Source organism: Anomalospiza imberbis, chromosome 6, assembly GCF_031753505.1.
Source record: "Anomalospiza imberbis isolate Cuckoo-Finch-1a 21T00152 chromosome 6, ASM3175350v1, whole genome shotgun sequence".
Classification (NCBI taxonomy): Eukaryota; Metazoa; Chordata; class Aves; order Passeriformes; family Viduidae; genus Anomalospiza; species Anomalospiza imberbis.
In genome coordinates, this window is record NC_089686.1 from 20,656,408 (window position 1) to 20,670,982 (window position 14,575).

Consider the following 14,575-nt stretch of genomic DNA (forward strand, 5'->3'; position numbering starts at 1 on the left):
GATGTGACTTCAAAGAAGCAAGATGCATCTGAACCTTTTGCACCACAACAGTTCATTCTTCACACCACAAGCTGCATAGTCAGCATGATGCCACAGGGAATATTACTTTTCCATCAGAATCCCAGTATTTGTCTTGTGGTGTATCCTCTCAGACACAGCTGCTGCATTTCACTTTACTTGTCTCCCTGGTACTTTGTTCTTCCAAAAGAAAATTCAGATTCTTCCTGATCTGACTGACAGATGGGATGTTCCATTTTCTTGCATTATCAAGCATATAATCTCAATGGCAAAATTTCTCATTGATTTAAATGCACTTCAGTATGACTAATTCTTCTGTTAGAATGTGTTCCTGATTTCAGAATTCCAGGTGTCCAGTTACAGATGGGAAATTTTCCTGAAAAGTTTTTTTTAACTGCTCATGAAATGCTAAGCTAAAGTTTGAGATTCTGGAGTAAAGCCTACCAAAGTGGAAAAAAATCCTCAAAGTACCATCAACATTCGGGAGGCTCTAGATCTGACCTATTAAAACAGACAAGCCAGATATGTCTTTTCATTTCAGTGATGAAATGAAGTTAACTATTTATATTTGAGCTCAGAAATCTCAGCTGGGGTAAACAAAGGTCTTTCATCAGATCTTCATAGTTCATACTTTTATTTTTGAAGGACCCATATGGATTTAAAACAGAACAACTAGCATTCTCATGCATGAAGACTGACTGAAAATGTATATGTATAAAAATACCAGAAGAAACAATACAATCAGAAGAATTACATGAATTGTTAACCAAGGGAACAGCTGTTTTTAACTAAAATCTGAAAGGTGTGTCTTTGCATGAGGACGAGAAAGCTGTTGCTCTGATAAGGCCACAGTAGAAATGACTTCTCAGCAGAAAGCTTGTGCTCTAATACCAGGAGAAAGGTAACAAGCTACATCTCTGTGAGCCATTTCTTCCCCTACCTTTTATCCCAAGAGGAATTTGGTCTAAGATTTTTGGAGAATGAAGCAAAAATATATCTTGAGGTAAAAGGTTGTGATAGCTAGTGTTGCTCCAGCTGTTTCTGAAATAACCCTGGGTTATGCTTCTAGACTTATTTCTTGGGTAAAACAACCAGTATTTAATAAGCCTGTCTTTATGAGGAATTTTTCCTTCTTACTAGCTTATAGTTCCCTGAAATCAAATATGGTGTCCACACCATCATATTTAAAAATCAGTAAGACTGATTGAGGGAAAAAGCTCCATAGAAACCCTTTGCATTCAGAATAGTAAAATCATGCCCAGATCAAAATTAATTCTCATAGGTGAACATCTACTGATATTTTATGGATCTGAAATTTGGACCAGAATTTTGTTTATCGACTAATTATTTTACTGAAGGTTCTTTAAACTTATTTGTTCTCTTTGTGAACATGATTTCCTGTATAGTCACCATAGGTCAGTGGGTGGCTTGTGGGGAAGATGTTTAATAGGCATTTTGCACAGAAAAAGTGTTCAATTTTCTCTTCCAAAAGTGAGGTGATGACTCTGTCTGCAAGACTGGATGCTCATTTTCAACAACAATTTCTTTAAGGGATAAGTAGCCTTTCAGTTGAGTGTCTTTTAATGTTGTTAATCCAGTTAAGGGCTTGTGCAAAGGAGCCTGACGATAATGGCTAACACATCTGAAAGCCACTCGTAATTGTCAGGATCTGGCAAAAGGCTGCCTCAAACACACTGGCTCATACCCTGCAGCTGACATGTCTTCTTCCCTTAAAGCTCCCTTTCTGCACATCTTTCTGACTTGATGTATTTTGTCTTGTCAACTAATGCCATAGCTGTGACAATCTTGTTTCCAAACCCTTTAGCACTCATTCCTGACCAGTTTATCTCAGAAAAACTCTTTTCTTCCCTTTAAATAATTTATGAACTATAGCTGATGTCTTTATAAGACGGTTTTTCACAGTATTTAAGTTTTGAATGATGTTATTATGGCCATAAGCTACAAGACAAAGGGTCATGTATTGGGAATGATTTTCTGACATGAATATCAGTTTATGCATATTTCAAATGTTCTGAAGAAGAAGATGAATAAAAAATTTTGTTCTGGCTTTGCTTTGCTCATCACCAAACATATTTATTACTGTGATGTAAGAGTAAGGGAAGTATTTCTTTTAATGTGTAAATGTATATTATATTGTGAAATATTTTAATTTTATTCAGTGGGCCTAAATTGAATCATTTCAATAGAACTTTGAACTGCACTTTTTATTGCCTTTTGATTGTTTTGTGTTTCATTGGACCCATTACTGCTGGAAATTATACATGCTGTATAAATATATACATGGCCCCTTTAAATAAACTTGTTTATTTAGCACACCTGGCTGCAGCTGAGTAAATGGCAATAAACTCTGCAATTCACACCTTGCTCCTCTGGTTTGGTGAGGCCAATGTAACTGTTGAAGAGATGGTGCTGGTCAAGGTAGGACTGTGTAACAAGCCTCTGGAGAAAGGCTTTCTGAATCATGTTTTTTTGGCTATAAGTATATAACATCTACCCAAGCTCTATGCTGCAGTGCTGGTGACTTGACAACCACATCTATGTTGCAAATTTGCTTATAGCCTAGCTACTTAAAATGTTGTATTATGTAAATGCTGTTGCTTGCTATCAATATTTTTGGATAGGTACGCAAAATGTAGACAGCTGTATATTAAAAAGGCTGTGTTATGAGCTAGTTGGAACAGATTGCTCTTTTACAGAAGCGCATGTTTGCTGTGCAAAACTGAAAGAGAAACTGGACACTGAAAAAATGTGACTTGCTAGACTTCTCAGCTCCTATGATTGCTGGACAATGTACCCAAACCAAAATATCCCATGTCAGGATTTTATTCATAAATTCAACTCTCTACAGTGTGGGAATTACACACCTGAGCTAAGTAATAGAAACATTTATAAAAGTGTGATCTGACCTGAATGTGGTGCTTATAATTTAGTATTAAACTGAAGGCTGTTGACAAACTCTTTGATCAGATCAGTCACAGTGTAATCTCTAATGAGTGTAAATGGACAAGATTTCCAGTGATCATGAAGTGATTCTAGACAACAAACAGAGATATCAATGTGTATTCAACATGTGTTTAACACACGCCTAAGTTCCTTTGCTTCTTGCAAATATATGTTGCATATGCCAGATCATAAAATTCAATCCTGAATAGATGCTTCAAAATGTTCTGGAAGCTTACTGCTTATGTTCATCAGAGGATTTCAAACAAATTTGCAAGCACATACTATGGCTAAAAGTATTACCAGTGCCATATGACTGAGAGTAGTGGTGGCAACATCCTCAAGAGTTATTTACACTGATGAAGTTATTGGAAACGCACACATAAGCATAAAGCAAAAGATTTGAACCGGCCCGGATAACTGTGTGTGAGTCAGTCTGTGGCTGTCACATAGCCTGTCCTTGGCAGCTGTAATGAGACATTCTAGAGAGACCACAAGGCTGAAAATTGCTGGGGTCAAATTCAATACAGCCTCCTTCAGGCAATCCTTCCCACAGACCCTTTTTGGTCCTGTGGTTTTTAGCACCGATGTGCAGTTTGTTGGAGCCTCGTAGATGCTCGAGGCAGTAGGTGCATCTTGCAGTTGGTCTTTTCTTGCACACGAGATTATTTGGCATTTGCGTGCTGCACTGTATCAACTTTTCTTTTCTTGGTATGTCCTATGCAAAAAATCCTCAGCTCCAACAGATCAGAGAAGGTAAACAATTTACTCAAAGACACAAAATAAAGTGGTGCCAGAGCTGAAAAAAGGACTGAATATTCAGGCCCTCTGATCCCTTTGCAATAAATTTTTGACAGCATTCTTTTCAGAAACTGTTCCAGTGCCACAGTTTTTAGGAGAGGACTGAAAGAAGTCCAATTAAAAAATAAAGACAATCAGCTCTTTATGATTTCTTGCAGGAAAGCTTAATGACATATCTCAAATTTTCACATTTGTGAAGCTGAAACTGGTTAGTTTTTCTCCATATAAAACAAGATATCAAGAGCTTGACAGTAATGAAACATTCATTTTCTTTATCTTTTTACAAGGCAGACAATTAGTAATTTTATGGTTGAAAAAGCTCATTTTTAAACCTTGCATGTGGATGTTATTGCTAGACCTATTCTGATGTCAACTTTGTTGAAAAATGATGAGTGTGACTTATTCTGAATCTGGTCCCTTCTGAAGGGGGAAAAATCTTTCAAAACAAACAAACTGAGAAAATGTTTTCAAAAGATTTGCAAGTCTTGTATACTTTCTCTTTTGATTTGTCAAGACAACTACAATGTATATTTTCACACTAAATTTATGCTTCACATAACTGGCCTTTTTCTGGCCATCTTGAATGTCTTTTCTTCATTGAGTGGAAAAGCTCCTTTCTTAAACTTTCTCTCTTGTGCTGGCTCTTCCAGTGCCCTGCTGCACTGGAAGTTCATTAGTTGTGGTTTGAGCAGAGTTGTTTCCAATTGATAGCCAAGTATTCCACAAAAATATAGAAATGACTGTTCAGCTGAAGACCTTTTTTTCCTTAAATGCTGTTCATGAGTTTTGAGGCTTTGTTTGACATCAAGAAAAGTGCTAGATTCAGTCTCTGAGAGTTTCTACTTCAAAGGCTTAAGCAATATTTTCTTGGGACTCTCTCTCCTGAAGTTCTCTTCCGAGAAACTACATCTTCCAGGATTTCATAATAAGCCCTAATTTTTTTCCCCCTATCTGTTTCTATGCCAAGAAAATAAGCCCAAAGGGATGCAACATAAAATTTTATCAGAGGAAAGGAAAATGAGTAAGAGTAAATAATCATGATAGGAAAATATGAATGATAGGATTAAATTTCTGCCAGGGCATCCTAAACTACAGAGTCAGTGAGGTATCTGGCTATTACCTTTCTGGCCTTGTAAGTGAGATTTCAGGGTTGATTGCTTCAGTTTGGAGAACATCAACTTCTGAGCAAATCTTAACCTGTAAATTCTATCCAGAACCCGCTGCCTTTTGATATTTGAACAATGATCTGCTCAGGGGGAGTTCAGGCTGCTTCAAAGCTGCTTGTTTTGTCTCCCAGCAGATGGTTGTGTTCTCCTTCCTAAGCTAAACAAGCTCTCTAGGCTCTTTGAAAAGACAAATATTTATTGAAATTATATTTCCAAACTGAATGTAATTTAGTAGCTTTGCAGATTTTGTTGACCTGTGTTGTGCAGTCTCTCTTGCCATGGAAAGAAAGGTTTCCTAGTGTGTGCAGTCTCTGAATGGTTGTCAGTGCTCACTGTGTTTGAAGTGGGGGCTCAGTCACATCGAGAGTTTTCCTATGTAAGTTAAGGCAAATCTTGCTTCTGAAGTTAAAACAGAAAACTCTTTAATTTCAAAGTAGTAGTTGAATGCTTAAGCTGAAGGAGATTGTCCCTTAACTCCTTGCAGACAGTAATTTGAAAGCTAATTTTTTAATCTTAATTATACCTGTATATCTACAGTCCTTTAGCAGGATTACCATATGAAAAACAATCTTCTTGCTCTTCATTTTGACATGATGCCTGGCCCTGAGCTCACTGACATGTGAAGATGTTTGAGGACTGTGCTTTTATGTTAGTGTTCTCTGTGGTCTGCATGCTCACAGGCCCAACCTGACAGATGTTGCAGCAGGCTGGAAAGTACAAGCAGCACTAAGATGGGTAGATGCCTTACTGCCATTAAGGTTCTGAACTACTCCCTGTTGATAATTTAGCTTTGGGAGTATGTACTTGAAGCTTTGTGGGTTTCATGGGATGTAACATCAACATTGTGAACCCCAAAATGAGAGCAAAGGAGTTAAAGCATTTTTTGCCAACAACCCCTCGTGCAGCTGCGCAGCCCCATCATAAGCCACAGCACACTGTGCTTAGTCAGACAGTTTCAAGTTCACAAAGATCATTTCTATGATGACCTCCATTAAACTGATTTGTGGAATGTTTCATTTTTTCCCAGCTTGGACATATCTTATAAATTTCAGGAGTCAGGACTGTTATATCATCATAATGGCTTTCCTGCAGAGGGAGGTTTGAAACAAATCTTTTCCGTGCAATGGGGATCCTTTTATGATCACAAGCATCAGCACGTAGTAGGGTCCTTAAAATAACATTATGACTTTCATGATTTTTCCTTTGTTGTTGCCTTTTAGTATTTCCCTGAACTTGCTTGCCCAATTCCAAACTGCCGTTTTACAAGGGTCTCGTGTTGCCCCTCCAAGAGGTGAAGTATAGTGCTCCTGCTGTATATGCTGCTAGCCTGTGTTGAGCTCTGGTTTTGAGTTTAGAAGAATGCCTGCTGCATCTGTTAACAATTTAAAATAAAAATCTGTCTCCCTCTTGCATCACACCCCAAAGGAAAAAAAAAAAAAAGCCTCAGTTTTCTATGCAATACCCCCCTATAATTACTTAAGTTGGTCCAAAATAGTTAAGAACCTTTTTACTTTTTTGGATTTTTTTTTTTTTAAATTTTTATTTAGAAGTTGTATCATGAGGAAAAAATATAACCATGGTAAGAACTACCAAAATCTGACAGCACTGGCATTTGCAAGCTATTGTACCTATACTGTCTGAATGAGGATATTAGTTGTAAGTTTCATATAATGTATAAGCCCAAATAGACTGTATAGAACTTTGTAATAGTCTGAAATAAGATATCTTCTTTAAACAAAGTTTTCAGGACACAAAATGTCATAAAAAATTTAAGAACTAGCAGTGTAACTGCTCATATGAGAAAAACGGAAACTAAAAATAACTAAAAATTTGGGATGTTGACTGAGCAATATTCATTGTAACATTTAGGAATTAAAAATGTAAAGGGGAAAGAAGCAGAAATTAGATACGAAAATCTCCTTATTACCCTTCATGTTCACTGTCATCCACCATGGCTTTCAGGTGCTATATCAACAGCGTGACAGATACGAAAGATTGTCATTTCAGCTAAGAATAGTATTTTTAGATGTCTGAAGCCATTTTTAGTTTGTCACTGATATACATCTGGAATAGCCATATTGATTTTTCTGGATTTACTTCAAATTCACACTGGCATTTCCCTATGAATGGGTGTGAATGCTTCTTTTGAAGAGAGCAGCTGTGAAGTCCAGTCTTTGGCTACACCTTGTGCACAGCGGCTCTGGTGAGAAAGCACATAGATGGGAGTGCGGGGCGTCTGTTGCAGGGCCTGGTGCGTGCAGAGGCTCCCTGCTCTCAGAATAACAGCCTGTCACACCCCCCCTTAATGGCCACTGCTGCCAAGGATCGTGATGGGTCTGTGGAGTGCAAACTAATTATCACCAACAATTGTGTCTGCTTATTTCTCGCATGAATGGATAACATCTTCAGCGGAGCTGGGCACATATCATCACTCAGGTTTAAGGGCTGTTGATTGAACAGAGGATGCTTTGTGGCTATTCATAAAGAGGAAGAGTGAAAATATGGCCAGTTTCACCTTTTATAACTGCATTTGCAGTTCCAGGGTAATTACCTACTAAATACACTCCAAAATCTCTTCTTCTAGATGCAGCAGGTGAAAGGTGCAAAATGTGGAGGATGCAAAATAAAAAAAAGCCTTGATGCTTACAGATGTTTTAGACATATTTTCCCATAATTAAAGCAGGTCTCTGTCAGCTACTGTAAAGGACTACTCATACAAAATGCTGAGTAACTCCTATAGTTAATTTTTCACCCTCCATTTCCAGACTGTTCACAGAGTCCAGTTCTGCAAGGTACTGAGCTTTCTTGGGACAAGCTGATTCCACATAGGCTCAAAGGCATGTTCTAGAATTGGGCAGTGAGCATGGCGCACATCACCAGGTGTAGATAGGCACACGCTGAGTGTGGGAGCAAGGGTAGGAGCTGAAATGGTGCTTTCTTCTTTTCAAAAGGGAAGATTTGATCTAGGACTAGGTAGGAATCAGTTACTCTGTGACTAAAAACAAAAGCAGCTGGTATCTGTGCCATACAAGGGGCTCCTAAAGGCAAGAAAGGGATATTTAAGTGGTTTTCCATGTAGCAAGAAAGGATAACTCCACAGTCCAGGAATCTTGGGAGCTAAGGGAACTTGCAAATATATATTCACACACATTTATCTGCTTACTGAGGCCCTGCCTTTGAAGTGATGGCTAAAGCTACAGATGCAGAGTGACTGCAGTGAAGAAAGTACTGGTCTTAGTGAGCGATCACAGATAAAAAGCCAAAACAAAGCAGAAGGATGGCAGGTTTTCCTACCTGATATAAACTCTTGCTGAGAAAATATGGACAAATTATTTGACTTATGATTTTCTTTTTTAAATTTATACACCGAAGAGCTATTTCATAGCTTCCCCAGGATGCATTAACAAAGTCACTGTCCTTGAGATCAAGATTGTGCCCGAAAGTCTAGTGATAGTTGTAATTAATGTACCACGTTACTTTGGAAAAAGGGGATGTCGTGGTTTGACATGGAAGTGATTTTTTCAGGAAGTTGAGTCAAACCAATCAGTGGTCAAGTTTGGATATTGGCACCTGGAGTGACCACTGAAGATAGGGATACGCCTCTGAGAACACAGGGGGTTAAAAGCAAGAACTCCCAAGAGCTCGCTCTCTTTGGTTCCGGTCAAGGTGCTGTGCAGATCTCCCCTGCCCAGCCATGGGGCTGGGTGGGGGAGGGGAAGCCATGAGGCCTGGTCGAGGTGAGCCGAGGGGTAGAAGGACTGGAACCGAGCCAGCTCCTGTGGATGGAAGGGTGGAGAGAAGCGGAGATGCCTTTGTCATCCCCCCCCGCAGAGGGAAGAGACAGAGAGTCCGAACGGCACCTGTAACTTTGCCGGCGCGGAGGAGAAGGAGGGGGGGGGGAAGGTGCCCAGCCTTGGCCTTGGGAATCGGCTGCTGGGCAGAGATATCAGCTGTCCAGGGAGTCTGAGCTTTTAACCCTTTCCTGAGAAATGGAGGCTTTGTAAAATATTACTCCTCCTTGATTTGAAGTAGAAGAGAGACAGTCTGGGATCCGAGATGATGGAAGAAGAAATTCTTGAGTTGGAAGGAGATGATGGAGTGGCTTGTGGCTGGAATTTTCTTGTTAGCCATAGGCTGAACCAAATTCTCCTAACAGAAGCTGCACTTAGAGGGGTGCGTTGGTGTGCCAAGAGACTTATTTCAGTGATTACCAGCAGAGGAGTAGAGAGAACAGAGGAGAGTTGGAGAAGGTGTGGAGAAGCCCTCTATCTTCAAGGAAAAAGAAGAGGAGAAGAAGACCTCTGTTCTTGGACCCTCAGCCCCAGGGGAAAATGGGGGGGACTGTAGTCCCAAAATGAGAAACTGAACTGTTGTCTCTTTTGGTCCATGGCAAAGCATCCTTAAAGGAGCCCTGTGAGCAGTCTGTCCATGCACGGTGGTGAGAGCACTGTGACATGGAAAGGAGAGTGTCACCATGGCAGATCTTCTCCGGGCGGTTGCCATGTGTGACATGGAAACACAAGGGTGGCAATTGTGTTTCCTGGGGAGTCTGTGGCACAGGAGAGACTCCTGTCTCCCTTGAAAGATTGAGTATTTGAATATCTGAAGGGTGGCAACTTGATCAGGATCCTGGGTGGTGTCTCACTGTTGAGTTTGTTTGGAAATTAGGTGGGAGGAGGAGGGGTGTTTTGGAAAGTCTTCATCCAGGATTTAGTGTTTGTAGTTTTTATAGTAGTAGTAGTTTAATAAAGTTCTTTTCTTTGTTACTAAGCTTGGGCCTGCTCTGCTCTGTTCCTGATCACATCTCACAGCAATTATTTAGGAAAGTACATTTTCATGGGGGCGCTGGCATCGCGCCAGTGTCACACCATGACAGGGGGAAAGGAAAAGAAAAGCTTCTACCACTGCTGACTATGTTTCATAACAGTAAAAACACTTCAGCAAACATTTCAACACAGTAAGAAAACTCCCTGTTTCAAATATTTCTCTCATCTCTCCCTCCCATCTGTGTTTTTGCATGGTAACGCCCAAGAGTATTATCACTGGACTAAATCATGTGAAGGACATTTCTCAAGGTGTCCTGCTTTCATTGTAATGTCATTTCTTCCCTGGAGTTGCTGCTCTTCTGAAAGAAGAAGTCAAGTTTTTTGAGCCAAGAACTAATGATTGTGCTGGAGCCCAGGCTCCCCTGTGAAGATGCTCCTGAACTAGAGAAACATCTGGATGCTGGATTTGGCTGGTCCTAACTGTCAGCTGATTTGCACGCTGCTGTTCTTTTTATGCAGTTTGCTCGCTCTCTCTTTGCTTGCATATCTGGAATAGGATCTAGATGCTTTCTGAGTAGCTGTTTTTCTCCTTGCTTAGGTCCCTGATGTGGATTCTGAGAGTGACATTGATGGACAGTGCTGCCTGCTCTCCTAGCTGGAGGACTCTCAGTGATGACATACCACGAAGGAAGGGGGCATGGAAACCCCTGAAGATTTTGAGATCAGTGAAAAAAAACACCAAAATTCATAGAGGAAAACCATCAGGAATTTTCTTTCTCCTGCAGAGCAAGCTGCTTATCAGAGTACCACTATTTTGCTGGACCCCTTCTGCCACCTCTGAAAATTCTCTCTCTGGTTCAGGTTCATAGCCAGTGATTCATCTGTATCTGAACCCGCTCTTTAGGTCAGACTTTGGGACATAGAAGAAAGACAATGCAGAGGGGTATTGCCCTAAAGGAACTCTTGAGAATTTCTGGTTCTCTGATGCATTTTGGTATGTGGCCTTGTGGAGGGACAGGCCTGCACTCTTCCTGTCTCTTCCACTCATGTCTTTAATGCTGCTTCTCCTTGGAGCTGGTGGCTGATGGCAATGCAATAAATGGGTTCTGTGCAGTGCATGAGCTCATCCACATATGGAAAAGGGGTTTGCCTACAAAAAGGTTGTTACTCAAATATTACAGTAACCTTGCTTCATAGGACAGGCACTCAAAGCCAAGGCAGCTCAAAAAGCAGGCTACTAGATGGATTTAATCTGAAAATAATATGACTTTAAATTCTCTCTGTATGACAACCCCTGTACAGCAAAGCTGTAGAATGCCTAAAATAATGCCAAATTATGAGTTGAACTGAAAGAAATAAAGAGGATGCTAAATGGTTAGTACAATTTATACATACACAATAGTTCAAATATATTGTAAATATGCGATAAATTCACAATATAAATGCATAAATGTATAAGGCAGCCAAGCTGCCTCTTTCAGAACATTACAAATTACAGTAGTGACAGTCAGTGTTGTTAGTGCTGAGAAGCTGTAGGAATTCTCTATGCTAACATTTCACACCCCTGTCAAAGGCTGTATTGTTTTAATGACCAAATGCTCCTTATGAAGAAGTGCAATTTTCAGGCTTAGTGATGCTAAAAAGGTATAGTCATTTTAGGAGTTTAGGATTTCTAATTTTTTATCAGGAAAGGAATTAATTGTTGGACAGTGTCAAAGAAATAATCTGGGTTGAGGCTGGCAGCTCAGGTTCTTGGCATTTTGCTTAGTGATTGTCAGGAAAATATACATTTTACTAGAGAATATAATTTAAGGAACGTGAAAATTTCCAAATTGGGATTTTATTTCTCTCTGTCTCTCTCCCAGTGTCCTCGTAGGTGACTTGGGAAAAATCAGTTGCTGTGCTTCAATTACTCATTTTATATGGCAAGCAAAATAGTACAGAGCATGAATTTTGATACAAGAAATAAACTTGACTCTGATGTCTCATTTAGACTTCTAGTTTCTTACTGCAGTCAAACTGCAGCATCTCAGTAAGTTTCATATTCAGAACAAGCTGTCCTCCTGTCTTATAACTTCTCAGAGTTTCTTTTAAAGTTATACCAAGCTGGTTATTTAATTCCACTAATTCTAAAACTTGTGATCTCTATTTTCATTGTACAAAATGACAAACTGAAGCAGTGGTTTGCTGGCTTATCTGAGGTCACACACAAAGTAAGCATCAGTCAGAAGTCTGACTTTGAGCCCCTGTTTGAAAACACAAGATAAAAATACTTATCTTGGGCACGATTTAAGAACAGCTTGGAAAAAGAGCTTTCCCAGAGAAAAAAAACAGAAAAGTCTAGGTATGGCCTATTGACTTTAGATCCCAGGTCCTCTAAATACCTTTCTGAAAGAGCAGACAGGGGTGAAATGTGAAGGATATTTATGTAGCTTGCTGAGGGTACAGCAAAGGGGAAAAAGAAGAGGGTCAAAAAGATTGATCAGGTAAGTCAGTGAGCTTGATGTAAGGGTTAGGACTTGTGACAAGGATTAAAGATTATCTTGGAGACTTATAGGACACTGGGGGTGTCAGTGAAAGATAAGAGTTAGAAAAAGTCAGCAAGATGAGGACCACTCTTATCTTTACCTTGAGCCAAAGAAACATGCCATTTCAAGCTGCTGAAGTTTGCAGATGTTGCCAAAAATGAAGACAAACTTGGGAAACACAAGACAGAATGCAGGCCCAGATTTCTAATTCTTCTGACTATTTAGATTTACTGTCATGCAGAAACAAATTTAGAGCCACTTGAGATATGTGACTGTGTTCAAAGATGTTTTGAAATAAAAACACAGATATAATAATCAAGTGTTGGTAATAGTTCTGTAATGTTGAAATCAGTTCTGTATTTTTATAACAGCTCTCATATAAATAGATAAAAAATGATTCCTAAGTTTTTACTAATCTGTATTACTTCCCTCCAGGGTGAGGTATAGTAACTGTCTGCAACAGGGAACGGGAAGCATTTAGAATGATTGTCTGTGTCTGAGCAGAAATGAGAATCTAGGTTTATAACTGTACCCACTGGAAGTGTGACACTAGAAATTACATATTTTATGGAAAACTGCTTAAGGCAACTAGTGATTAAGCCATCAAGCAATCTGAAATCAAGGGATGCTCCTTCTCAGTAACAGAGTTAAAATCAGGTAATTGTTCAGGGCTGTATCCAGACCATACTGTCTAGGAAGGGGGGCTTGTGATCTCTAGAATTAAACAAAGAAACTGGGCTAGGGTGAGACGACAGGGCAGAACACTGCTATCAAGCTTTCTGTGGTTCTCTTCAACAGTGTACCCAGCCCAACGGGGCTGCACTTCTGCCCTCTGCTGAAAGCGCAGAATGATAGTGCAGCTCTGTTCAAGTTTATGATGTAATTTTGTAAGTGCTCTCTTATGTGTGTTTGTTCTCAGTAGTGTAGCTCTTTCATCCAGTGCCATCACTGTCTTGGTATTCTGAGCACATTCAGAAGCCAGTCCAATTTAAATGTACCCCTGTTGTGATACCTTTATTTCTCAAACCCATCCTGAGTGTGTGGGAAGGAATCATTGTGGCTTTTTGTTTTCAATGGAATCTGATCTCTGTCAAGATCTCTGTTCCGGGCTTTCAATTAACAGCTTTTAGTTTACTAATCACTTCTTTTGAGCTACAGGCATTAACCATTTATGCAATCAACGATAATACCTGGATAGGATCTTTTACATGTTAGATTGCTGTTGTTTGCGAAGAGTGAAAAAATTGCTTGTTAAGTGGATGTCTGATGAGAGGATAAATTGCTGGCAAAGTAAAAGCAGCCATGCTGTAACATATCCACAGCTCATTTAGACTTTGACAGCAGCTGGATCTGAATGCTTCATCAAAAGGCGTAACATTTCCCCAGCATAAACAATTGTATCTCTGTGTTCCAGAAAATTTCTTCCTTATTCAAAGTGTTGCTTATTTTATGCCAGAAAGCTTGAATACTAATAACCTTAATGTTCTTGCAGTAATATTAATTAGGCTAATGTTTTCCATCTATAGAATAAAACCAATACAGTACAGAACTTTACAATTTTAATAAGAAAATCAAACAGCTAGTGGGACACCAAATGTCACCCCAGTGCAAAACCCAACTGGCAGGATTTTTATGATTCATATACATCCAGCTCCCAAAGAGCTGTTTTGGTTTATTTAGGTGGTAGAGAAACAACTCCTGCAGAAATGTTGGAGATGCTCCTTTGCCCAGACTGCCTGTGGCTACCATGGGTGTTTGGACATTGCTGTACACATAATTTTTCTGATGTGTGTCTCTGTATTAACTGTTGCCCTCTGAATCTTGGCTGTAGACACACTAAAATGGCTGTTCATGGAAACAGATTGCTTCCAAAAATAGTCTCTTCCTGTGCTGGTTTTTCTGGGTCCAGTTGCTTCAGTGTGATGGTTCTGAGACATTTCTGTGGACTTCTCCTCCTTCATAGAGAGTCTATGCCAGTCATCTCTGGCATGGTTCATTGAAATCTGGCAGATGTTATACCTGAGATTAGACACTCACCTTCATTTCAGACACCACTGTGTTTAGGGCCAATGCTGATGCAGTACTAACATGTCTGCCTGCACTCATGCTTTGTTGAAGTGAAAGCTGTTATTTCTGTATTGTGCCCTGGCATAATTCCTCTAGAACTGGAATTTTCCAATTTCCCAGAAAATGGAGAGCCACAGAACCACAAATAATACTTCACAGGTAGGGAAAAGAACAGAAGAAGTTACCTGCAGGTCTTTGGGTCTTCTTCTCTTTAGACATGCTGCCTACCTCTAGAGGTCCTGGACGTCCCTCTGTGTAGTATTTCAGT

At 39.7% G+C, this 14,575-nt stretch overlaps 1 long non-coding RNA gene across 1 annotated transcript; it reads left to right on the forward strand.

Moving 5' to 3' along the window:
* The first annotated feature begins 2,237 nt into the window (after window positions 1–2,237).
* On the forward strand, window positions 2,238–13,816 carry LOC137475427 (uncharacterized). Its single transcript, XR_010999887.1, has 2 exons — window positions 2,238–2,457; window positions 10,311–13,816. It is a non-coding gene; the product is annotated as an uncharacterized lncRNA (long non-coding RNA).
* The last annotated feature ends 759 nt before the right edge of the window (window positions 13,817–14,575 follow it).